Genomic DNA, 27628 nt, shown 5'->3' with positions numbered 1-27628 from the left:
TCATGAAGAGCTTCACCCAAAGTGGTTTACAATACACTGAATAGTAATCAGGTGCTCTTAATTAGATTCCCTATCTGTTCCAACAGGCTCGCAATCTAAATGTGGTACCTGGGGCCATGGAGTATTAAATGACTTGCCCAGAGTTACGAGGAGCAGGCTGGGATCAAACTTACAACCTCAGGGTGCTGAGGCAGCAGCTCTAATCATTGGCCACTCCTTAACTTATTATTTACTGTAATTTAGCAAAAGTTCTCCACCATAGCACTGGCCATTTAAAAGATTTTATGGAGTAGCAGAATAGAGTTCGTTTCTATGATGAGGGGAGAGGGTGAGAGTATTGATTGCACGGTAGACTCTAGGTATGTACAGTGGTGCCTCGCATAACGAACGCCTCGCACAGCGAACGCTGCGCACAACGAACTTCATGTCTTGCTTCCTACAACGAACTTCGTTTCACACAACGAAGTCGCCCGAGCTGCATCCTTCCGCGCAGGCACTGCGCTTAACTGCCCTCTCTCCGCCTGGCTCCCTGTGCAGTGGCGGACCGTCGGCTCGCAGGGGCCCGGCGCCTACTGCTGATGCGTTGGGGGGGGGGCGGAGCTACTCTCGCCGCTTCCCCGATGCTAGAAAAAAAAAAATGAACAGTTAAGTCCCAGTTTTTGCCGCTGAGACTCTGCCCTCTCTCACTGTAAAATTAGACTCTACTTAGTCTGTCTTTAAATTTAAAAAATGTGTGTTGTTTTAAAAAACAATTATGTTTTTAGATGTATCTAAATAAAAATAATAACAAAAAATTTATCTTTTTTTATGTCATCTTAGCATATTTTATGCTACAGAACGAATTATTTTTTTAACATGTATTGTTATGGGAAAACGCGTTTCACATAACGAACTTTTCGCATAACAAACTTGCTCCTGGAACGAATTAAGTTCGTTGTGTGAGGCACCACTGTACTTTATTCTGAGGACCTGCAGTAAAGATTCTAGATAGTCTTCTTGCTTTGAATTTGTTCCTAATTGAAATTAAAGTATATTTATAGTAAAGTGCCTTAGCTCACCTCTGAGTGGGTCTTTCCCATTCAGTAAGGCTATATTTTACCATGGCTTTTCCATTAATAATCATGCGTTAATGTTGTCATTAGTGAGTGGCCATTTTTCAAAATGATCACAGGAGCAATTCCCACCTCCAATTTTTCAGGTGGTAAGGGCTCCAGATTCTTAGGCCATCACAGTTTTGATCACAACCTGTTTTTTTTTAAAGAAAACGTCCAAGATTTTATCATAGAAACATGGTGTTACTGCTAAAAATTTGCAAGCTATGATTTGAATAGAGTGGCTTAATGATTAGAGATGGAGTGTTCCCAAGCAGTGGTGTAGTAAAAGGAGGGGAGCAGTCCACCCCGGGTGCCATATTGGTGGAGGCACCGGCATCCATCCACCTCTCTGCCCCCCATTCCTTCCCTCCATTGCTGCACATGTGCTCCCTTTCCCTTCCCCTTCTGCCCCCATTCCTTCCCATTGTCACACGTGCGCTCCCTTTCCCTTCCCCTTCTGTCCCCTGTTCCTTCTCTCCATTGCTGCACGTGCTCTCCCTTTCCCTTCCGCCCCCGTTCCTTCCCTCCATTGCTGCACTTGAGCTCCCTTTCCCTTCCCCTGTAGCTCTTTAAAGCTCTGAGAGCTTATGTTCTTATGTATGTTCTATGAGCGAGCAGCAACCCCAACCTACTACTCGTGCCAGCATCAGTGGATGGGGGTGAGGGCGGAGAAGAGGGCGGGGAGGGGCACCACCGTCCCAGGTGCCTCTCACCCTTGCTACACCACTGCTCCCAAGTTACAAATTCTCAGGAGGAAAGATTTTAGGCCAGTTCTGGATTTCCGATCTCCTTATCCTGGTGCATTTTGGAACATGTAGTACTGATATCAATGGGTAAAATCGGGAACTACAAATAGCATACTGAATTAGCATACAAGTTCAAAAACTCAACTGGCCTAAAGGTTTTCCTTCTGAAACTGGGTAAACTTGGCAGTTTGGAACAGTGGATTGAGAACCAGGGAAGTAATTTTCATCCTCTATTGCTTCCACTGTCAAGGATAAACTGCTCCAAGAGTGAGATTTACAGGCAATATGTTGAAGATACAAATACACAGTGTTTTAAATGTGAAAAAAACTTTCTCTGATACTCGTAAAAGGATGTAGACCTGTGCTTCACAATTTTTTTGTCACTGTGACCCCACAATTGCAACAAATTAAAATTTTGTGACCCCCCTCTGAAAATGCAGAATAATGATATATCTATGGAGAGCTCACCTAGGTCATGACTCCAATTATCGTTTTTCCTGGTTTCTTTTCATTCTGGTTATTTGTAATCTTTACTTTAGGACTGCTGTCCAAGTTTTTTTACTTCTCATTGTAAATCTCTTCTGGTTTTTAAATGGTTTCTATTTTATAACTGTTTTTCACTGTTTGTTTCTTACTGCACTTTGCTTTGGGCTAGTTTTCTACTTAGAAAGGCAGCTACAAAATTGATAAATGAATAATAAACTCTATAAGCATCCTGCTTCTACTTGAAATCCTCAGACGTGTCCTTCAGAAAGTCAAACTCCAACAGAACACAGCACAACGGCATTTTATGCTAAAGAAAAGGTGTGCTTTGTCAGCACAATATCAGCTTGGCTTTGATTCTTGCTGTTAAGAGCAAAGGACAAACAGACTAGCAAACATTGTGTAGTAAACTCTCAGTTATCCGACACCCATGGGGATTGGAGGATAGCAGATAACTGTAGTTTCTGGTTGCTTGAGAGTTACTCTAAAAATAGTTTTGTCTCCCTTCTCACCTCACTCTCTTCCTCTCTCTATCATCCCCCTACCACCACTTGTAGGTCCAGCATCTGTTCCTCCCTTCTCACCCTCCTTTCTGGTCTGGGCCACTATCTCTCCCCCCTCACACACTTATGGGTCCAGCATCCAACCATCTCCCCTCTCCTTTACCATGGTGGACCCTTCCCCCCACCACAAAGGTTCCTAAAGTAGTTCCTCGAAGTTTCTGCAAAACTTAAAGCACTGGTGATCGTAATGGTCCTTACAGGCTACAGTATTTCTTTAAAGAAACCATATTCTTGATATACACTTACCCGAAGCAGCAGAGGCAGTCGGTAAGCAGAGGCAGTGCTGTATGCAAGTTGCTCGCGGCCAGCCCCAGCAAGGCCTTTTGTCTGCTACATCAAAAGTGATGCCGCATCGAAAGCCTCTGCTGACCGGCTGCCGCTGCTGCTTCAGGTAAGGGAGGGAGGGTGGTAGCTCAGGACCACTGCTGCTGTTGCTACTGCTTTGGGGATGGAGGGAGGGGTGTTGGCGGCTTAGGACCGATGCCACTGCTTTGGAGCAGGAGGGAGGGAGGTTGACGGCTAAGAACCGCTACTGCTTTGGGGCTGGAGGGAGGCAGGTTGGTGGCTCAGGACTTCTGCTTCGGGGGCTGGAGGGAGGGATGGAGGGTAGGTTGTCTGGTCAGGCCTGCTGGCATTGTTGCTTCAGGGGCTGGAGGGAGGGACAGAGGGGTTGTCTGGTCAGGCCTACTGCCACTGCTGCTTCGGGGGCTGGAGGGAGGGACGGAGGAGGATTGTCATGTCAGGACTGCTGTCGCTTTGGGGGCTGGAAGGCCAATTATTATTTTTTGCTGGTTGCTTGAGTAACAGATAATTGTGATTCTACTGTAAATGGGAGCCCATAAAATAAATAAATAACAATTGAAGGGCTATACCATTGGACAGGCATAGCAATCACCTAAGGAAGCAACTTCTAAGGGAGAGTACAGCAAAGAACACCCACAGTCAAAAAGTAAAATAAACAAAAAATGGTCCTGACAACTACATAAACTCATAGCACAGCATGTATTTTTGTCCCTAGGCAGGGATGGCCATTTTCAAATAGCCTATACTCATATAACGGGGAAAAGGGGTTTTGGACATTTGACCGTATAAATCTTTCACATTCCATTCTAAAAAAATCTATTTAAAAATGTATTGAATTTGTTTCACATATATACAATATACACAACAAATTTTATACTTCCAACATGCAGATCAGGATTAATTCTTTGATGGGCCCCAGGTACACAGGTATACTGGGCCCCTGGCCTGGCTCTGCCCCCACCCCTGTCTGGCTATGCCACTGATCAATACAAAGCTGACATATTCCAGTTTATAAAATACCGTTTTTTTCTACCTTTGTTGTCTGGACATTTTATTTTTCCACCATGTTTGTCTCTTCTGCCTTTCTGTGTCTTCTGTGTCGACTGCTATCCATTTGGCTTTCCTCATCTCTCCTGTCTTGTTTCATTTCCTCACTACACCTGTCTCTGTTATACTGATCATTCCCTTTTAGTTTTTTCCTCCTTTATTTTCTGCCCCTGTCCACTCAAATTTCATCCTTTCTCACCTTTCATTTTATCAATTTTCATTTCCTTTTCTCCTGCTATAGCACTGCCATTTCCCACCTCACTCCTTCCCCAGCCTCCTATTCCCTGCTACCTTTCATCTACACTTCATTATCATATTTCTACCTCTGTATTCACTCTCATCTCCTTATCATCCCTCCTCTTGATCTCTCTCACATGATTTCATCATTTCCAGTATCTCCTATCTGCCCATCCAGTGTCTGCCTCACCCCATGTCACCAAGCATCTGCCTCCCTCTTCCCCATTTCTATCCAGTATTTGTTCCTTCTCATCCTTCATCTGGTGTTTGTCCCCTCTCATTATCCTCATGCAGCATCTGCCTTCTCTCTCCTCCATGTCATCCAATATCTGCTCCTTCCCCCTTTCTATTTGGCGTTTGTCCCCCTCTGCCCCTCATCCAGAATCTGCCCCTTCCTCCCTCTTTCTATCCAGCATCTGCCCCTTCTCTCTCCCCTCAATCAGTGCCAGTCCTTTTTCCCCCCTTTCTATCCAATGTCTGCCTCCTATTACCCCTTTCTATACAGCATTTGTTTCATCTCCCCCTTCCATCTGGCATCTGCCCCTCTCTTTCCCTCATCCAGAGTCTGTCTCCATCTCCCCCCTCCATCCGGTGTCTACCCCCTCTCTCCTTCCAAACACCCTCACCCCCACAACCACTGTCATTGGTGTACAGTGGCAAAAACAAAGAAAAATATTTTATAGGACTGCACTGTTCAAGCTTGCAGCTGCCGGCCCTGCTCCAGAATAGGATATGATATCAGAAGGGGCAGGGCCGGCAGCAGCAAGTTTGAACAGTGTAGCCCTGCAAAGTCTTTCTTTGTTTTTGCCACTTCAGACCGCAGCAGCATGTTGGGAGTGGGGATATATTGGTGGTCTACTCCCCCTCCAGATTTTTAGGGAAGTGCCAATGCACCCTTGGCTCCCCCCCATTCTAATGCCTATGCATGATGTCATTGGAGCAGTGCATTGGGCCTCCTTGACCTCCTTAGGTCCAAAGCACGTGCCTACTGGGCCAACCCTTTGATTTGGCCCTGCCATCATGAAAAAATAATTATAGACAATTTCAAAAGATAACCAAGAAACGGAAACCAAAATATCTTGATTGCATGTCTTCACAGCAAACCCAGTTAGCTCCAATTTCACAGTAAGTCACACAGAGCCACCTGTGTTCATTCAAAGTAGTTGAGCCAATTCATATACAGTACTCCTGAATGAAGAATCAAAACTATTCTGTTGCATTAAGTAAATCTGAAGCAAAGATATAAATACACCAAACTCAGAGCCTGGGGCTGGACTAGAGAGACCAAGCCTTTTCATCTCCCTGCCCCATTACTGCCACCACATCATTCCTTTGCTGTTGGGGATGTTTAAAGAAAAGGGAATGGGACTTGTATCTTGCCTTTTTGTCATTATACAACCACACTCAAAGGTACTTCAAACATTTTCCTTATCTGTCCTGGTGGGCTCACAATCTATTTAATGCACCTGGGTCAGTGGAGGATTAAGTGACTTGCCCAGGGTCACAAGAAGCAGCATAGGGTTTGAACCCACAACCTCAGGATGCTGAGGCTGTAGCTCTAACCACTACACCACACTTTCCTCCCTGCTAGCTGAAGAGATTCACTCTTGGAACTCCCTAGCTTCTGAAGCCGACACTTCTGCACATGCTCAGTTTAATGAATTAACTGAGAATGCATGTAAGAGCCAGAAACAGTGGCTGGTGCACCCCCTGACTTCCTTGCTGCTTATGCAGCACAGGCAGGGGCTCAAGTGACAAATCTCTTCAGCTGGCAGGGCTTGAGCATCCCTACCAACCATGCATCTGGTGCCTCAAGTTTAAAGGACACCTGAGCCCAAAGTGGGGGGAGACCCAGCCCCTGAACCCCTACCCCCCTGGTGGCCAAACCACTGGCAGATTTTTAAATGATTGAAAGGTATAATAGAACAAATAAGCCTTTTTTTCACATGAAGAGAAGTTCTAGAATGGTAAGATATCATATGAGACTATGAGAAGGAAGAGTCAAAAAACAGCATCAGGAAATATTGTTTCAAGGAAAGGTAGTAGATGCCTCGAATGTACTCCAAAAGAGGTGGTAGAAACAAAAATGGTGCAGGAATTCAAAAAGGAGTGGTATAAATTACACAGTGGATCCCTAAAAGGCAAGAGGGCATAAACCAAGGGGAAGAAGTTCTGAAATTACTTTTGCACTTCTACGGAATCATAGGGAAAGTAGCCAGCATTGTAATGTAATGTAATGTAATTTATTTCTTATATACCGCTACATCCGTTAGGTTCTAAGCGGTTTACAGAAAATATACATTAAGATTAGAAATAAGAAAGGTACTTGAAAAATTCCCTTACTGTCCCGAAGGCTCACAATCTAACTAAAGTACCTGGAGGGTAATAGAGAAGTGAAAAGTAGAGTTAGAGGAAAAATAAAAATAAAATAAACATTTTAACAAGACAGCATTGATCTAAATACTTTGGAAGGTAGAAGAGAGGAGAGAAAAGAATAGAAGCATGATGAAGTGATGAAGTGGAGCAAGTAAGTTTAGGAGGAGCGATTGACGTTTCCAGAAAGGGCTTCTTCAGGGAAGAGACTTGGCCGACAGTCCCAGGATGCCTATGTCTCCTCCCCTGAGATGTTCTCCCATCCATGCATTCCCTCCCAGACACACTGTGCGGCAGGTACAAACTTCCTAGAGAGACTCAAAGGGCCAGATTGTATACATGGCGTCAATCTGCGCAGTTGTCAATTAACTGTTAGGCGCCGTTTACAGAATCATGCCTTTGGCATTGCTAGGTGTCCTAAAGGTAGGTGCTAGTATATTAGGCCAAATTTTACTTGGCCTAATTTACCAGCGCCTAACTCGCATCCCTAGCGATGCCTAAGTCTAACCACGCCTATTCTCCACCCCTAACTACGCCTACTTTTCAGGTAGGAGTCAGAGGGTGCCTGGACTTAAGCGTTACTAGGTGCCACTCTGAGTTCCTCATGGAACTCCTTATTTGTTTAATTTTTTTTTTAAATTTCAATTAACTTCAATGGCGGGGAAGCCATTTAGGCAAATTAATACAATTTGGGCTATGCACGGATTTTAGTTAGGAGTCACTGGGGGGCAAATTCTATAAGAAGCGCCCAAAAGTTAGGTGCTGATATAGGCACCGTTCAGCGCTATTGAAGCACAACTGAGTGCTATGTAGGCATTTGACTCACGCCTATGGCATAGGTATAGGTCCATGTCTATCGATAGGGTAGCTGCTCCGCATATCTACGTAATGAACCATCCTTAGAAAAATTCAAGCGCTCCTTAAAAAGCTTTCTGTATATAAGGATGCAGCTTAACCTCCCAAATATAAAATCTTCAGATCCTAATGGATTTTATGTGATCCCATCCTATATGTTCCTCCCCAAATGTTTCTTTTTATTTTTTTTTTAATTAAAGACTGTAGTCCATCCTATTTACCCTTTTTGTATTAGTTTGTAGTAGAACTTATATGATTTGTATGTAATGTCATATTTTGTCCACCCTTTTTTTTATTTTTATGCATTGGAAAATTGTTATACGCATTGAAATATATGATACTGCGTAGATAACAAATCTTATTAAACTTGAAACATAGTGGATGGATTTGCCTTGATTTTGCCCCTCCCCCTTTCACAAAAACCACAGAAGCGGTTTTTAGCGCAGGCAGGCAGGCTGAATGCTTTGCACTGCTCCCGACGCTCATAGGAACTCTATGAATGTTAGGAGTAGCGAAGAGCATTCAGCACGCCCACCAGCGCTAAAAGCTGCTTTTGCAGTTTTGTAAAAGTGGGGGAAAGTAATGAGAAATTTTTCTCACTGATAAATATAAACAATTATTATTTTATATCTGTAATAAACAGACATATGTGAGCATCACTTAGCTAAAGAATAAGATAGCCTAAGGCTATGCTGAATGCATTTGTTATTATTTTTTCAATATCACAATATACTGTATACTCATTTAGTTAATGGCAAATGTGTATGCCCCTTATAACTGTTGGATGGGATAAAAGATGAAAACAGAACAGCTATTGGCAAAAGCAGCTCATTATATTTCTTTAAATACTTAATAAATAATGCAAGCTGGCAAGAGCTAACCTCTCTATCTAAAAGAGGGAGACAAAAGGATTTGTTTGATCTCTTAAAACTTTCATATGGTTTATATTAACACAAAGAATAACCTATTCACGTTAGTTAGTGCCATTACTGCATAATATGGTAAGTAGAACTTTTAATGCAGTTACCATTTGAAAAGATTGTAATAATGTAGAAGGGGCTACGTAGGATAATTTAATGCATAACACGTTCTTTCATCCACATAACTATCAGAGTAACGGTACAATCAGTAAATTCTGGGGCCCCTTTTATAAAGTGCATTAAGCGGTTCCTGTACCAGAATGTACACCATTTCACTAGCTTGCAGGCCTACAAACAGGATAGAAGAAAATGAAAAAAATTACCCCCCCCCCTTTTACAAAATCACATAAGAAGTTTTTAGCGCTGACTGGAACGCTGAATGTTCTGTGCTGCTCCGACACTCATAGGAACTCTAATAAAATAATGATGATTATAGCATGCTCTGAGTCTATAGTGCACACCTGTGCTAATGCACTTTATTATGAAGTTCACTGCAATACCCCTAGGGTGCTGCTCTGATGGGATGTCTATGTGGCCAGTCTACTAAAAATGCTAGCCCCTCCTACATCCAATGGCTTGTCTTATGCGTTTTATTTTTGTACATGTGTTTGTTCAAATTGTGTCTATCTTTGTAAAAAAAATGTGAAAACGGCCATTTTTGAAACATAAATATTTTTTTCTATTTTGAAAATGGTCATATTCGCTACTGGATTTTTGTGCGTGTTCCACAAAATATTCAAATTTGGATTTGGATGTCATATTGAAAATGCTTCTCTGTCAACCAGCTCAACTTTATATACATGTTTATTCCCACCTTCAAAGAAATGGAGCAAATTGGTAAGGCAAGCGTTCCCGTGGCTGAACCCATGCCGACTCTGACCCATTGAACCATGTTTGTCTACATGTTCTGTAATTTTATTCTTTAAAATAGGTTTCACAGCCATGTGAAGCTATGAGCAGGCGAGGCTGTGCTTCAAGCCTGCTCCATGACTCTAACTCCATTCCAAATAATCAAGATAGTATATTCACACCAACTAGACTTTTTGTTTCTCTGGAACCTTATTAACAATTAAATGACATATTTTTGACCAGATCACAGGAAGATATGGCTGCAAAAACAGCAAAGAAAGATAGAAATCATGCCCAGGATGGGGATGACAAAATGGCTGACCCCACGCTGGATGGTGTCTCACAGTTTACAGAAAGTATAACAGTCAATGGCAAAAACCTATCTGTTTCTATGTTATCCAGCCCTGTCTTTACAAGTCCATATATATCTCTAGGGAACTGGATTGTAGAATAATAGGATATGATTCTACCCCACTCATGTGAACTTCAAAAGGACGCCTCAGCCCCACCACTCCACCGCTATGTTGTCTCAAAATCGCGGGAAGAATTACATGGTGCCTCGTCATTGGCTGTCCATCTTGAGTATAGTTCTGATAATTTTCCACTTAATCATATTTTCATAATTATAAATTAAATAAATAGTATAAATATAGATATAAAGTGTGTTAGTACTTAACTTAATCACAGCCAAACCTGGGAGTCTGACCCGACATGTTTCGCACAACAAGTGCTGTCTCAAGGGTCTCCCTATATAATTATGAAAATATGACTAAGGGGAAATTAACAGAACTATACTCAAGATGGACAGCCATTGATGAGGCACAATGTAATTCTTCCCGTGATTTTAAGACAACATAGCGGTGGAGTGGTGGGGCTGAGGCGTCCTTTTGAAGTTCACATGAGTGGGGTAGAATCATACCCTATTATTCTACAATCCAGTTCCCTAGAGATTTATATGGTCACAGTTTACAGAAGCAGCTTTTATTGTGTATTTCTGCTCCTATAGCAACAAAATTAATTTATGGTTTTTTGCGTAATGGTGAATAACTACTTTAACTGATACAGCAATGAAATTCACCCATCCCCCATCATTAACAAATGAACCTGTTTCATTAGATGAAAAATCAGCAATACACTTGCATTGAAGAACATACTGTAGATGTGAACCTGGAAGTGCATTAGCATGTTAAAGTATTTTGTAGAGTGACGGCAGACGTGTTAATTGTTAGTCACGCAGTATTCACGTTACACCTTTTTGTGCACAGATAGAGCGGTGCTCTTTCACTCTAAGTTCTGTCGAGCACTCTCAAGAACATATTCAAACTTGTTGAACTTGTCAGCTCAAAACACTGCATGAAACCAGAGTTACAAAGAGCCAGACAAAGCAAGCCTGTTGCCATGTTTTAAGAACTCAGCTGTGTTGCAGGGATTTGATAGCACCAAGCTTAATTGATGGTTTTATGTTCCATGACACAGCAGACTTCATTCCAATGTTTCTTTACTGAAAGTCATGTGTTGAATTATGCATATATCTGATCTTGCCTTCACATATACCAAACATTTCTATGTAATTATATCACCAAGTGGGTTAGTTTTGCACTTCATTTCCTTCCTTCTCTCTCTCGCAGGCTCATCGATATCATGTACGTAAACTGGATGGTGATGCTCACACGTCTAAAGATAAGCTGTTTCAAGATTGTTTGGCACACATCTCTCTAAGCAGACACAAAGCGTGCGATGCCCCGTCCCCCAGCCAGAGCCTTTTGCAGTTTTTAAACAAGAAAAATAGATAAGCTTCATTTCTAATTTTTCAAGAATAATAGCAAAAACAGATTACTTTCAGGAAGAGCTCAAAAAGAGTGAAAATGAAAGCCTGCAACTAGGGTGTGACTTTCCTACTAATTAAGGACTTTGGAACACTTGTGGACAAAAGTTATTTGTTGCATCTCATGAATGAAAATAATTATATTCAATATGGAAAAATGGTTTGAAGATTGTGGATGTCTTGAGAAAGTCATAGAAACCGCTTTGTGTGCCTTTTTAGGACTGGCCTGTGCTTGGCATAGAGTAATAGTGTCATTACAGCATGCATCTCCTTAAGTAACCCTCCCTTATATGCAGAGGTTTTCTCCAAATAATACCTATATTTACAACTGGGTGGAAGAGGCATGCTCCAACCATGATGTAAACTTGAATTAATCTAAAAAGCCTTTCAAAGTTTTAATTACTACAGTTCTCATTCAAATATGGCCCAAAGTCCAAAGTAGCAAAAAAGAGGCAAGAGAGATGTCTATATCAGCCACCAGTTACATTTACTGAAACGACAATAATTGTCCAACAAGTCCTTGATGGGGAAGATCAAATGAAGTCCCGACTAGGATTTTTCTTTTGTTTCTTGCTGACCTTGTTAGTTTTTCCGTGACTGTTTTAACCCTAAAATATAGAGTTTCCGTTTCATGCTGCATCACTTTTATTTCATTTGTTGTCCCCTGAAGAAGGTGATGCAGTCGCTAAAACTTGGATCCTGGTCGGGACTTCATTTGATCTTCCAGATCAAGGACTTGTTGTTAGACAATTATTGTAGTTTCAGTAAATATAACTGGTGGTTGGTATAGACATCTCTCTTGCCTCTTTTTTGCTGGTTTGTCTTATTCCGAGGCTAGCCCCCTTCTTTTGCTTTTGCTTGCTAAAAGTACAAATTCCCATGTGAAGGGAAGATGATACAGAATGCTAATGAAAAAAAAAAAATCTATCATCTTTTGGGGAAAAAAGTCCCATACTTTATATTTATCAGGAAATAACAAGCATTTTTTTTTTTACCAGCATCTAGGGTGGTATTAAATCTGGATAAAGAGTTAAAAGGAATTAATACATTTTATTCCATTTATATTCTGCGCATCTAAGAAAATAATTCAGAGCAGATTACATTGTACAATTTGCTTTACCCTCACACTCTCATAAGCAGCAATGCATATGAAAGATTCCCTTTCTCTTCACAAACGACTAACCACTAATTTATACATCTCTAATACTTCTGCCCTCTTCCCAATAAAGTTTGACTTATAAGTCTAAAGATTTTGTGATAGTATTTCTACCTATAAACTTTTAGTACTCTTGACCACCACATTTGAAATATCATTGAGACTCCATTTTGTTTCTATTTGCAGTTTTTGTGGAGATCTTTTAGGGTTTTTTCTTTCTGTTTTGTGCTCTCTTCTAATCCTCAACAGGCTTGGTTCAGAGGATAGGAAGTGGGACCAAGGAAATGGGTGGAATGTGGGCAGGGCTTTGAGTAGAATATGGGCAGGGTCAAGTGTCCTTTTTTGTCTTCACAAATATGGTAACCCTAGTCTGCCCGATAAGGTGGTTAGGATTATTTATTTATTTTTAAAATTTCTATACCATTTAAAACTTAAATGGTTTACATAATTTTACATACATAAAATTGTAAAAAAGCATAATCGGACAAACAAATAAGTAATCTTCAGAGAACCATCTATAAAATAAAATAAAAAGCTTATACAGGAGTCATAAAAACTTCTTGAACCAGCATCACGTTTTTTTTTTTTTTAATCTTTATTCACTTTTTCATCTTTCAACAAGTGTAAAATTATTAATCAATTGACATTGAATGCATCACTTGAAATACTATCATTTATAATGTTAATACATACAATTTAATCCCTCCCCTCCCATCCCTTCAATCTCATGTTCAATCAAATATATTACCATAACAGCACTAGTAAAAAACCCTAATTGGATCGTAGCCAATAAAATCCAAGATAATCAAGATGAAAAGGAATTGGCTAACTCACCTGATCCTTGGGGAGAAGAAGTCTAAAGAGATGGGGCAAATCTACAGATTGATAAATAAATAATGGACATCAGTATGAGCCCTTCGTACATAAACGAACATAGACCTCTGGCTCAGGCGATATCTCAAGGGGTGACCAGCACCAGACCACAGTCTAATTGAGAATTGCCTCATACATCATGTAGTCCATATGTGTCTAAAAATGTAAACTGCATTATACAACCTCCCAAAACTGGATAGACTTTTTCTCACCAAGGAAAAGGGGTTTAAATGGGCAACACATACATACTGTCCCTAAATACACACCTTGTGAGAGAAACAACAATGAATGTAATGAATATAATAAATACTATAAATATATATATAAAAGAATATGTGTGGTGTACCAGTGTCTATGTGTAAAGTGCGAATGAAAAGAATAAATACATAAATACTTAATAAATAGTTAATAAATAAATAATCATGCAAAATACAAGGTGCTTCATAAAATACAAAGTGTGTAACTAAAATACAACCTAAAGTGCAAATGCAGCCTATAGCACCATGATGAAAAATATCTGGTCAATAAATATCACAAAGATATGTATAAAAATATATGAAGTGCAAAGCATATAACAGAAAAAGAACATAAGGTGCAAATGCCAATAGCACCGTAATGAAAAATGCCTGGTCAATGAATATCACAAAAATATATATAAAGTGCAGAAAATATAGCAAGAATGAAATATAAAGTGCAAATGCAGTCTATAGCACCAGAAAAACACTGCGTTTTTGATTGCTACACGCTTGGGAACCGCAGGATTTTTTCCACCGACAATCCTAACAGTTTTTGTCGGGCTCTTTATTTACCTTATATACATATATCTATCTCAACCCGTCTCCGCTCCTGACGAAGTGGCGAAACGGAGCTCTGTCGAGTGGTGATATTCATGAGTGATTTCTTAAATAGAGTTACTATTGTTTGATTGGGCTTCATTCAAGCCGGTGTATGAGTGAGTGTACTTGTGTATTTGTGTGGTACATGTGTGAATGTCTAGCATTTGCTAGTTAAGTATTCTATATTTACTATTTTTTGCTCGGTGCGTGTGAGTGTGTGTTTATGGTGCTTATAACCTATAGTTAGTGACAAATTGCACTTACATTCTAAATGGTAGGATTTGCATCAGCACTTTATATTTATATTCTTCTTTATATGTACAAGTGTTTTTCTAGTGCTATAGACTGCATTTGCACTTTATATTTCATTCTTGCTATATTTTCTGCACTTTATATATATTTTTGTGATATTCATTGACCAGGCATTTTTCATTACGGTGCTATTGGCATTTGCACCTTATGTTCTTTTTCTGTTATATGCTTTGCACTTCATATATTTTTATACATATCTTTGTGATATTTATTGACCAGATATTTTTCATCATGATGCTATAGGCTGCATTTGCACTTTAGGTTGTATTTTAGTTACACACTTTGTATTTTATGAAGCACCTTGTATTTTGCATGATTATTTATTTATTAACTATTTATTAAGTATTTATGTATTTATTCTTTTCATTCGCACTTTACACATAGACACTGGTACACCACACATATTCTTTTATATATATATTTATAGTATTTATTATATTCATTACATTCATTGTTGTTTCTCTCACAAGGTGTGTATTTAGGGACAGTATGTATGTGTTGCCCATTTAAACCCCTTTTCCTTGGTGAGAAAAAGTCTATCCAGTTTTGGGAGGTTGTATAATGCAGTTTACATTTTTAGACACATATGGACTACATGATGTATGAGGCAATTCTCAATTAGACTGTGGTCTGGTGCTGGTCACCCCTTGAGATATCGCCTGAGCCAGAGGTCTATGTTCGTTTATGTACGAAGGGCTCATACTGATGTCCATTATTTATTTATCAATCTGTAGATTTGCCCCATCTCTTTAGACTTCTTCTCCCCAAGGATCAGGTGAGTTAGCCAATTCCTTTTCATCTTGACAATCAAATATATCACATAAAAATTATTTCCTTTTTAAACTAAACTTTAATAAAATTCAAATACCTCCCTCCCATCCCCTCATTCACAATTGTACTTATAAAGTAGAATGGTATCTATTCATTACAATATTTAGTCAATGGCCCCCATATCTCTTTAAATTTATTATAACTCCTCTTTTGCATAGCTATTGTTCTCTCTATTTTATAAATATGACATAACGAATTCCACCAGAAATTATAATTTAGTCTGTTCCAATTTTTCCAATTACTTGTGATCTGTTGTATGGCGACTCCTGTCATTATCAATAAAAGCTTATTATTATTTGATGATATTTGGCTCTTTGTTCTCATTGATGTACCAAATAAAATCATATCATATGATAATGCTACATGGTTCTCTAATAAACAATTAATTTGGGACTAAAAGACCATGATAAAGGGACAATAGAATAATAAATTATCTAAAGTCCCTGCTTCTTCAAGATTACAATGCCATCATCACTGAAAATGTTATTGTTTAGAGAACACCATTGAAAGAATTATTGTCTAGAAAAAGGCATCTACAAATAATTGCATCTTAAGCAGTTTTCTAAAACTGCCTTTCTCACAGGGCCTGTTTGTGCCTTTGTAGAGGCCATTATATGCCATTATATGCAAGCTGCCTTTCCCTATAGCTGGTTAAAACTTTTGAAAATTGGTGACTGGTAAAAAGATAGAAGATGCTCCTGTTAAAACAGGAATTTCTCAAAAGCACCATATAAGCAACTCCCATGCTTAAGAGCTGCAAGTCAGCGAGCTTTCCACGACATCCATAACCACTTTGGATCGGTATACAATGGAGGCAGTTCATACATGTTCAGTGTGGATATACTGGAAATCTAAAACAAAGCAACAAGTGGAACTGATGTTCTGGATTAAAAGTTTATTTGCAAATGTTAGCAACAAGGTCTTCAAGTAAGCGGCAGAGACTTAAATTAAGGTGAACAATGAAGCTAAAAACTTTCCAATAAAGTTCACGCCAATGATGGGACCCTACACAGTCCTTGTCTTAGCTAATTAATAGCCTTCCTCGGGGGTCTAGTACTATGGTATCTGTAAACTACACTGAACCAATATAGAACCAGCGAAAATAAACCTTTTCTCTCTTTGTCAGCAGCCAGAATGTAAGGAGAAACAAAAGAGAGGCTGAAGCCGAGTAGCTAAAGCAGGGGTAGGCAACTCCAGTCCTCGAGAGCCGTATTCCAGTTGGGTTTTCAGGATTTCCTCAATGAATATGCATGAGATCTATTTGCATGCACTGCTTTAAATGCATATTCATTGGGGAAATCCTGAAAACCCGACTGGAATATGGCTTTCGAGGACCGGAGTTCCCTACCCCTGAGCTAAAGGGTAGCAAATTTAATAAGAGAGTCTGAAGGGTTTTGATAGTACCACAGGTTAAGGACAAATAAAGTTTAAAAAAACAAAACCCTTGTAGATAATACTTTTGTAATGGACTAACTTAACACATTTATTTTATTTTTATTTATCAATTTTCTATATCGTTCTTCCAGGAGAGCTCAGAACGGTTTACATGAATTTATTCAGGTACTCAAGCATTTTTCCCTGTCTGTCCCGGTGGACTCACAATCTGTCTAATTTACCCATTGTCATATGTATCTGAGCAAACTTAGATGACAATCATGTTACTTTCCCCCCTTTTACGAAGCCACGTCAGGCTTTTTTATCACCGGCTGTGGCGGTATTAGCTTTGGCGCTCATGGGGCTCCTTTTATCAAGCCGCGCTAGCGGTGTTAATGTGCGTGACTTTCCATCACGCGTTAACCCCCGCGCTGGCCAAAAACTACCGCCTGCTCGAGGAGGTGGTAGCGGCTAGCGTGTCCCGCAGTTTAGCGCACGCTATTACGCGCGTTAAACCACTAGCGCGGCTTGATAAAAGGAGCCCATAGGAATTCAATGAGTGTTGGAGCTAATACCGCCATGGCCGGCGATAAAAAAGCCTAATACAGCTTCGTAAAAGTAGCCCTTTATTTGGTAGTTTGGAATTCAATGTATGTGATAAGATCACTACATTTCCCTTTAAATTGTGAGGATTTAAATTAGCAGTATTAGTGACTTCAGAGATTAATTCAATATCTGCTAGTAGAGGATGTGTATGGTCAAATAACCTGCTATGAGGAGGAAGGGTTAATGGTGTAATTGTGATTATAAAACTCTGTGTCGAGGGAAGGATTTTCCCCTTCCTTATCCAATCTTCCTTCGAGATATCAGAGCTAAAGGTCAGAACCAGGGCTCTAAGGCGATCTAGGGCCAGTCCTGGACAAGGTCAAATCAGGTCTATGTGGTGCATTTTCTTCCAGATACAAGATGCATATTTCTTTATACTATCAATCATATAACTTGTTATCATCCCAGAAAAATTACAGGCACAGCAGTCAGGATTATGAGTAGAAGCTACTGTATGTTCCCTCCAAGTCAGTAGTCTCAAACTCAAACCCTTTGCAGGGCCCCATTTTGGATTTGTAGGTACTTGGAGGGCCTCAGAAAAAAATAGTTAATGTCTTATTAAAGAAATGACAATTTTGCATGAGGTGAAACTCTTTATAGTTTATAAATCTTTCCTTTTGGCTAAGTCATAATAATAATATTGTAATTTATAGCTAAAGTGACATATGATCAAGAAATCGTTTTATTTTACTTTTGTGACCACGATAAACATACCGAGAGCTTCAAAATAGTGCCTGGTGGGTCACATATGGCCCGTGGGCCTCGAGTTTGACACCCCTACTCTAAGTGGAGCATGTGAGCAATTGCTCATACATTTTACATGGTTGTTACATGGTCTCTCAGAAAAATACTGACCCAACCTGACTTTCAAACAAAATTAGGCTATAAAAATTAACCCCCGCACTTTTACTAAACCGCGATAGCGGTTATTAGTGCAGGGAGCTGCGCTGAATGCTCCGTGCTGCTCCCAACGCTCATAGAGTTCCTATGAGCATTGGGAGCAGCGCGGAGCATTCAGCACGATCCCCTGCGCTAATAACCACTATCACAGTTTAGTAAAAAAAAAAAAAGGGGGGGGGGGGGAAGCGGTAATTGAACTAAATTAAATCAATTACCAAATGTGTGATTTTTTTGTACTATATACAGAATTATATTGCTAATACTGGGATCAAAAATTAGTTGTTTTTTTAACTTGTCAGTCACACGAAAGAAAATAATTCCTATAAGCGTCAGAGCATTTAGTACCCCGGGCCATGGTAGAAACCTCTACCGCAGCTTAGTAAAAGAAGGCCTTAATGAAAATTAATCATGCTTCAGTTGCTAAATATTTTTTTGAAGTAAAGCATTTTTCCGAAACCCTCCCAAACCTAAAATCATGAAAGGTGTAATTATGGCTATAGAGTTTCTAATAATCTTTGCTGGAAGAAATATTTCATTAAAAAGTTTGTTCTTTACGCCATTTAACTTTTCTAGAGTAAGTTTATACTCCTCTTGAGTAATAATTTTTCTTTCCCTTTAGAAGTTAGTGAAGCTGGTCAAATCTGTGAGGTTGGTCCTGGATTAAAGACTCTTTTCCAAAGAAGTGCATTATTACGAGCGGTCTGATAGTCCTGCACAGCTGGTATGATGAGTGCTTTAAAGGAACATTTTGTTTCATTTTCAGGATAGCCATTTTCTGACAGGTGAAGAGTCTTTTATATACCAAAAGGTTAAATTGCATAGTTATGGGTAATTGATGCTATTTGGAAGCATCTGTTGAAGGCCTCCTTTTTAGTTCCACTTGCCAACTGCTTCATCATTATTTCCACTGTAACAGTTGGCATGGAATAAAACCTACAAGTTGGAATGTAACTTTATATTTGAAATAAGAAAAAAAACCACCCTTCAGAAGAAAACAATCCAAGGGATTCTGAAAACTATCTGATTAATAAAGGATTTGTTTTTATCCCTTTTCTAGGGAGGAAAGGGAAAATTTAAGACCTTCTTGATTAACATCCCAGTTCGATGCATAACCACAATTTTGGGGATGATTTAGGGTTTAGTTAGGATGGGGAAATTATCGCAAACTCATGCTATTTTAGCACAGGTGTACATAATGAGACCTATCCTCTATAATAAAACCCTAAGCGCAGTGGCGTACCTAGCATATGTGACACCCGGGGCCCATCATTTTTTGACACCTCCCCCCATCTATATGAAAAATATAATTTTTAGTAACAATCCACATCTCGCACAACAAGAGTGTACCTAGGAAAAGGCAGCATCTTAAACACTGCAGTGAGCACTGGAACACCAACACATACATTGTGTATGTACATTGCCAGATCCTGCACAGTCAATTGATCCTGTACAGTCAATGCTATCAGAAAGCCATGTCCCTTTCATACACACAGACAGATACACCCTCACCCAATATGGAATAATCACAAACTAAAAATAGAAATTTGTAGACAAAAGTTAAACTGAACCGCCAAGAAACCAGACTCTGCATACAATGCAACACCACAAAAATAGTATTACATGTCCTCTAATACTGTGCAAAATATAAAGACAGTAGATGTAAATTTGAAAAAACTGATACATAACAATTACCACTTTACAAATTAACAAATAAAAATAAAACAAATAATGAGAAATAAAAAATATCATTTTATTGGACTAATCCCGGTCCCCATCCCCGCAAACCACCTGATTCCATCCACACAAGCCTGGAATTGTTTTATATTGAACTTATTATATTAAAGTATAAAAAGAAAAAATATTCTGTACAATTGTCAATTTATAAATCAGCGTCTTCTCCCCACTCTCTCTTCCCCATTTCCCTTCAGCGCCCTCAGCCCACTCTCTCTCCACTTTCCTTCAGCGCACGCACATAAAAACAAGCAAGTAATTTTCAATCATTTTCATTCTATTCATTCATAGAAATTAAAGTTTAAATAATGCCAGTCACATAACAAAACATGATTTTACAAAAATAATTCCCTGCACAGTAAAGCCTGCAAGGATTACTAGATGTCTTTAGCAGCTTCCCTCCCTCCCTCCCCCCTTACCTTCGGGGCAAAGTCAAAATCTTTCCGGGGGTTTGCTCTTTCGCGTTCCTCCGCATCGCACAGTCCTGACCACGGACTCTTCGGAGTATGCGTGGGGGGCACATGTCGACGGTCTTCGCACACAGGGCCTATGGTCGGCCGCGGACCGTCGGTGTCACATCAATGTGTTGGAGCTGCGTGCTATTTACCTGGCTGCTCGAGCTTTCGGGCATCTCCTGCGCGGTTGGAGGCTCTGCTGCGCTTGGGTCGGCAGATCTCGCTGAGGCCTGTCGTGTCGGCTCAGCGCATGATGGTGCTTCTGGGTCACATGGCTTCGACGGTCCAGGTGACTCCGTTCGCCCGCTTGCATCTGAGGCTCCCTCAGTGGACGTTGGCCTCGCAGTGGCGCCAGGATCGCGACCCGGTGTCTCGCCTAATAACGGTGACTCCTTCTTTGAGACGCTCGCTCCGTTGGTGGACCAACTCTTCCATCTGACGGCTTGGTTCCTTTCCCCTTGACTTCGGTTCCTGTTTCTCAGTCAGTACGGGAAATTCTGGAGGCCTCGCGGAAGGTCTCGACTAGACTTTGTTATTCCCAGAAGTGGACCAGATTTTCATCCTGGTGCTTCTCGAACCACCTGGACCCGAGTTCGGTGCCCGTGTCTTCGGTGCTGGAATATCTGTTGCATCTGTCGAATTCTGGTCTGAAGACGACTTCCATTCGAGTACATCTTAGCGCTATCGCAGCATTCCATCAACATCTCGAGGGTCGTCCCCTCTCTTTACATCCTCTGGTTTCTCGTTTCATGAGGGGTCTTGTGAATGTCCATCCTCCTCTGAAACCTCCTCCTGTAGTGTGGGATCTTAATGTGGTCTTGGCTCAACTGATGAAGCCGCCTTTACGGATCCAAAAAAACTACAGGAATTTATGAATCAACTGGAGCAACCTATGACAATCTAAAGAACATCTAATGGGTTCATACTAATGACTATTGACCAATTTGTGAAAACTTTGATTTATATGATAATGAATTTCAATAAAAGAACATTGGTTAAAGATAGATCGGAACGGAAAGCAATGGAAAAAGAACACACAAGGATCGAATTAAAGACTTAAACAACTTGCAACATTCTCCATGGAAAACAAGAAAATTGAAAAAATACAAAAATTCTAGAATTCTACTCAGAATAAATAGAATAAACTTACTGGCAGGAACGAAAATGAATAGAAACACATCTCCGAACTCAAATGATGACGAAGAAAGTTTTTTCAACAAACTTAAAGATATACTGATTGGATGAGAAATTTTGAAGGCGGAGTAATGGTGAGAAGGAGAATCATCCTTCAATCACAGAGAAGATTAAAAAAAAAAAAAAAAAAAAGAGACGAAGTGATTGGTTTGTTATATTTCCTGTTGAAGGCGGTACTTCGGGTTTAATTTTGCGTTTCAAATACATTAAAATGCGTTTCAATTACGATATATATGAAAAGAATATATCTGAAACGCAAAAATTGCCTGAAAAGTTTTTTAAATATATATATCTCAAATTTCATGTTTCATCTTTATAGATAATTGTTCTTTTATTTATTAAGTTGAATTTTAGTACCCACAATTTGTTCAACCTGACAATCCTCTATGGGGGACAAAGGGAGAGTTTTTGGCACAGGACTTCACTCTTGTCTGCACAGGCCTCAGATACTTTAAAATCATAGATGTCTGGAGAGTATGCTATTGAGACAGAGTTTACAAGAACACTGATGGGATTGTTAGCTTCTCTTAATTGACAACTCTCTTGTGAATCATAGGAAAATAGTGAGCATAAGAGGTGAGGGGATTCCTGTGCTGAAGACTCTTGTTACAGTTCTGAGGAAAGAGGCTAAATTCGAATGCTCTTAACATGATAAACTTATTATACCCAGGTATGAAAGCTTTTTAAAAATAAAAATAATATACCTCCTGAAAAGAAATGAATTGTAATTGAAATGTTCTTAGATATAAGTAATGTAATATAATCATTCTTATGGATTTAAAGACATACAAATATAGAAAATAATCTTTCAATATATAAGAATGAAAAACTTTTTACTTATTCTTATAATTAATAATAAAATAAGAGAAAATATATAGAATTAGAGAAAAATGGTAGTACTTTAGATAATTATTAATAGCTTGAGGGAGTTATCTAAATCTAACCTCAACCTGCGTATCCAAGTTTTCGTAAATAATGAGGGGGGGAAGGGAGGGATAAGAGGGATGGGAGGGAATAAAAGGGAAATATATAAGGTAATCATGGGAGTAAAGGAAAAAAGAGAAATGAAATACTTAAAACATTGGGAAAATATACATAATTTAATACCTGAAAATTTAAAAATAAATGGATATTAAAATTATGTCTTTAAATGTTAACGGTCTAAATCATATGATAAAAAGGAAAAAAGCACTATCATTTTTAAAAAGGCAAGATGCAGATATATGCCTTATACAAGAGACCCACCTCTCACATATAGAATCTAAAAAACTAGAAGGAGGCTGGGTCAAACAATGTTTTTTCTCACCAGCTATAGGAAAAAAAGCAGGTGTTGCTATTTTAATTAATAAAAAATGCTCTGCTTCATTTAAACTAAAAGCTTCAGATATTCATGGAAGATGGATAATGGTGGAAATGAATATGGGAAATACTACCATGACGTTAATCAATATATACGCCCCTAATTCGAACCAAAATGAATTCTTTAAAACTCTTCAACAACTGATCATACCACTGGCTACTTCAAATCTTATAGTAGCAGGGGACTTCAATGCTGTAATGGATCCTTTATTAGATAAAAACCCAAGTAGAGTTATGAAATCTATGGGACTAGATAATTTGATTCAATCTTGTGATTTAATAGATATATGGAGAATACTTCATTTTGATGGTCGGGAATTTTCTTTCTGTTCTCATGTTCACAATTCCTTTTCAAGAATAGATTATATCTTTACTTCAAATCATCTTGCACATCAAGTGACACAAGCTGCCATTGATCCAATTATTCTATCTGACCATGGTGGAGTGTGGATCAAAATTAAAACTACAGATCAAAATAATAACAGACCAATTTGGAAAATGGATAATACACTGTTGGTTGACCAAAACTTTTGTGAAAATCTTCTAACAAAAATGAAAGAATTTTTTCAAATAAATGATAATGATGATATTAACAGAGAAACTTTATGGGATGCTTTTAAGGCATCAATTAGAGGACAAATAATTTCTTATTCGGCTTTTCTAAAAAAACAAATTAAAAAACAATTTTTAATCTTAGAAAAAGAGATAAAAAATTTAGAATCAAAACTTATAGAAAAATGGGAATATTCTATTCAACAAGAATTATTAAAATTAAAAGGTAAATATAATGAGATCTCATCTAAGATGATTAGGAAAGATTTATTTTCTCAACAAACATTGTACTATGGTAATTCAAACAAATCTGGAAGAATATTGGCAAACTATCTTAAAGCGAAAAAAAGAAAAACAAAATTAATAGCAATAAAAGATGAAAATGGAAATACATATACACAAATTGAACCTATTTTAAAACAATTCTTGAAATTTTATAAATCTCTTTATTCTTCCGAAAATTATCTAAATAAAGAAAAAGATGGTTTTGAATTTTTAAAAATGTTAGAGGGTCCAAAAATTCCTGAACATATAAAACGAAGTTTAGAAGAACCAATATCACTAAAAGAATTAGGAACAGCTTTGAAGTCCCTTAGAGTTGGATCCGCTCCAGGTGGTGATGGATATACAGTGGAATTTTATAAAACATTTCAAAATTTTTTATTACCCTATTTATTAAATCTCTATCAATATCAGCTCAATAAAGGTTGTATTAAAGGCACTATAGCAGAATCTTTGACTATTGTTTTGCCAAAGTCCAATAAAGATCCCACTTTGGTCTCAAACTATAGACCAATATCTTTAATAAATGTAGATGGAAAATTATTAGCAAAAATACTTGCGCTAAGATTAGCTAAAGCTCTCCCCCATATAATAGGTATGCATCAAACAGGATTCGTTGCTCAAAGACATTCATCTCACAATACCAGATTAACATTCCATATGTTATATTTAACAAAGAAAATGAATGAACCTACTTTTGCAATTTCATTAGATGCAGAAAAGGCCTTTGATAGAGTAGAATGGCCTTTTATGTATCAAGCAATGGAATGGTTTGGTATAGGTCCTGGATTTATACAAATGATACAAACAATGTATAGCTCCCCTTCTGCTAGACTATATATTAATAATACGTTTTCAGAAAAATTTAATCTACAGAGAGGAGTTAGACAAGGATGTCCCTTATCCCCTTTGCTGTTTGATATTGTTTTAGAACCCTTAATATTAGCCATCCAACAAGCTAAGGAGATACAGGGTATACCTCATTCAGATAAAGAATATAAGATATCTGCTTATGCAGATGATTTATTACTATATCTGAAGAATCCAGAATCCACCATTCCACATCTACTTGAATTGATTGAGAAATTTGGAAATTTTTCAGGATATAAAATTAATTGGAATAAATCAGAGATTCTTCCACTAAATATACATTGTACAAAAGGTTTATTTGATACATTCCCTTTTGTTTGGAAGGAAGAATATATTAAATACCTTGGAATTTTGATAACAAAAACAGTAGATGAAACAATGAAAATTAATGAAAAATGCTTATTACAAAAAATAATAGAAATGTGTGAGCAATGGAATCCTTTGCATTTATCTTGGTGGGGAAGAGTACAAACTGTAAAAATGATGATTTTACCGCTAGTATGTTACCAAATGGGGATGATACCAGTTTTTTTTCAAGATTCGTTTTATACAAAAATAAATAGGACTTTGACAAAATTTATATGGCTTAATAAAAAACCAAGAATTGCTCTAGCGTCATTACAAAGACCAATTAAAGAGGGAGGGGTAAATTTTCCCAACTTTTATAGGTATCATCAAGCCTATATCTTACGTCATGGTATGTATTGGATCCTCCCAGAACCCACAGATAATATTCCAGACTGGTTTTGGCTAGAATGGAGGCTTATGTTTCCATTACGTCTTAATCATGTAATTAGTATCAAAATGCCAAGGTTATACAAAGATCATAAAATATTTATGGATACCTGGAAAACTCTAAAATACATAAGTAATCTTACTCAAATTCCAATTAGTAAATCAACCAACCAAACTATATGGCTAAACCCCAAGATCAAAATTGGCGGTTTTAAAGTCATCTGGAAACATTGGATGATAGCAGGCATTCGCACTTTGGATGATGTAATTAAAAATGATAAATTGCTGGAGTTTTCACAATTGCAACAAAAATTTGGTCTCAATAAAACGCAATATTTTAAATGGTTGCAATTGAAGCAATCTATTCAGAAAGGGTTCCCTGAATGGAAAGATCTCGCTAAATATCACAGTTTGGAATTCTTATGTTTCCAGATGGACTCAATAGGTCACAAAGCCGCACAGTGGTATAAATTAATATCTGGATATATAAATAAAAAACCAAAAAATGGTCTTAGAGACATTTGGAGCATTGAGATAAAACACCAAATTAGTGCATCTCAATGGACACGACTTTGGTCTTGGAGGCTAAAATGTACGGTGTCAGCATCTATGAGACAAACTTGGTTTTTTCTTCTTCATAGAGCTTTTTGGACCCCTACTCGTTTACAAAAAATAGATAGTTCAAGATCTAATAGATGCTGGCACTGTCATATTGAAATTGGGACATTAGATCATCTTTTATTCTTTTGTCCATTTATCCTATCATTCTGGAAATCAATTTGGCCCCAAATTAACAGAATGTTAGAAAATCCGGTAGCCTTGACATATGATACTATATTATTTGGAACAACCATGAGAGCAAAAAGTCAAATTTCATCTAGTAATAACAAACTTTTATTTATTTTAACTGGAATTGCAATACAACAAATTACATTCAATTGGAAACAACATGATAGATTGAATTATATGTTCTGGTGGAATTCGGTATGCCACATATACAAAATGGAACTCGCAATTGCAACACACAAAGGATACATGAATAAATTTCAAAAAATATGGGGACCATTAACCGATTTTTGTAAAGAAAGATAATTTTTCCTATAAATAATATTTGGAAATATCTGAAGACCGTTAACATGATTTCTCTAATGAACTTTTCCCATGATAAGATAATTGTAAAGAGGGGAACGGGGTGGGCTTTTCAATTTTGATTTTTACATACTAAATTAATATTTAAAGAATGTACAATAAAATTGATTTATGTATTATTGGTTGGAAGGAGGGTGGGACAGGGGATTATTATATTAATGTTAAATTTGATATTAATAAATGAGTTAGTCAAGTGTGTATTTAAGTTTATATTGAGTTTATTTGTAACACTTGTTGTAACACAAAAAAATGAATAAAGATTTAAAACAGGATTTCCTCCATGAATATGCATGAGATCTATGTGCATGCACTGCTTTCAATGCATATTCATGGGGGAAATCCTGAAAACCCAATTGGATTGCGGCCCTCATGGAGGGACTTTGAAATCCTAAACCATCCCAAATTACTGGAATTCCCAAAGGCCACCTTTAATAAGACTATAAAGTCAATATTGATTAGTAAAGGCTACTATGTTATGCTTAACTGAGTTTTTTTTTCCAGCCAGTTATAAAATTATTCAAACTAAAATTTTCTTCTTGTTGACAGGAGTAACACAAAGCAAAGAGATTGTCTTTCCTTTCAGTAAAGAACCTGCATTTGTTACTGTTCCTGGAAACAGTTTTGCAGACCCATTTTCATTTGTCCCAGGGACATGGATTGTCAACATTATGGCAGAAGGCATCTTCTTGGTAAGAGAGATGGAGAAGCTGATTTTAGAGCTTAAGATGTATATAAGCCTATAGAATAGATGCTTAAAAGTGGGCTCTTATTGCTACACCTCCATGGCATGATTTTTGTAATTACTGTAACTCTGCTTTCAGATCCTCCTAAATAGTAAATATGAGCTTTTCTATCTTTTCCTTCAATATTAGGCTTTAGAATTTTATAGTATCAAAGCTCTACATTAATTATGGTCTAATCGATTTAGCTTATGCCTTGCTAATGTATTTTAAAAAAGTGTGCTGTGGCAGAATTAATATTCAGAGCTTGGCAAGCGCCATGGTTCTGCTCAGTGCATTATGGGATCAATCAGCTGATACATAAACCAGTTTAGGAGCCATGCACATTGTTCCACCTACTTTAAACACATTTCATTCTACAGTAAGCACATCTTATAA

The 27628-nt window shown here is 38.1% G+C and overlaps 1 protein-coding gene across 14 annotated transcripts in view; it reads right to left on the bottom strand.

The window, feature by feature from the left end:
- The window catches only part of KIAA1217 (KIAA1217 ortholog), a 1295419-nt gene that overhangs the window by 459892 nt on the left and 807899 nt on the right, over positions 1-27628 (bottom strand). The gene's annotated exons all lie outside the window — the stretch shown is intronic.

Source organism: Geotrypetes seraphini, chromosome 2, assembly GCF_902459505.1.
Source record: "Geotrypetes seraphini chromosome 2, aGeoSer1.1, whole genome shotgun sequence".
Lineage (NCBI taxonomy): Eukaryota > Metazoa > Chordata > Amphibia > Gymnophiona > Dermophiidae > Geotrypetes > Geotrypetes seraphini.
This window is presented reverse-complemented; position numbering and strand designations above follow the sequence as displayed.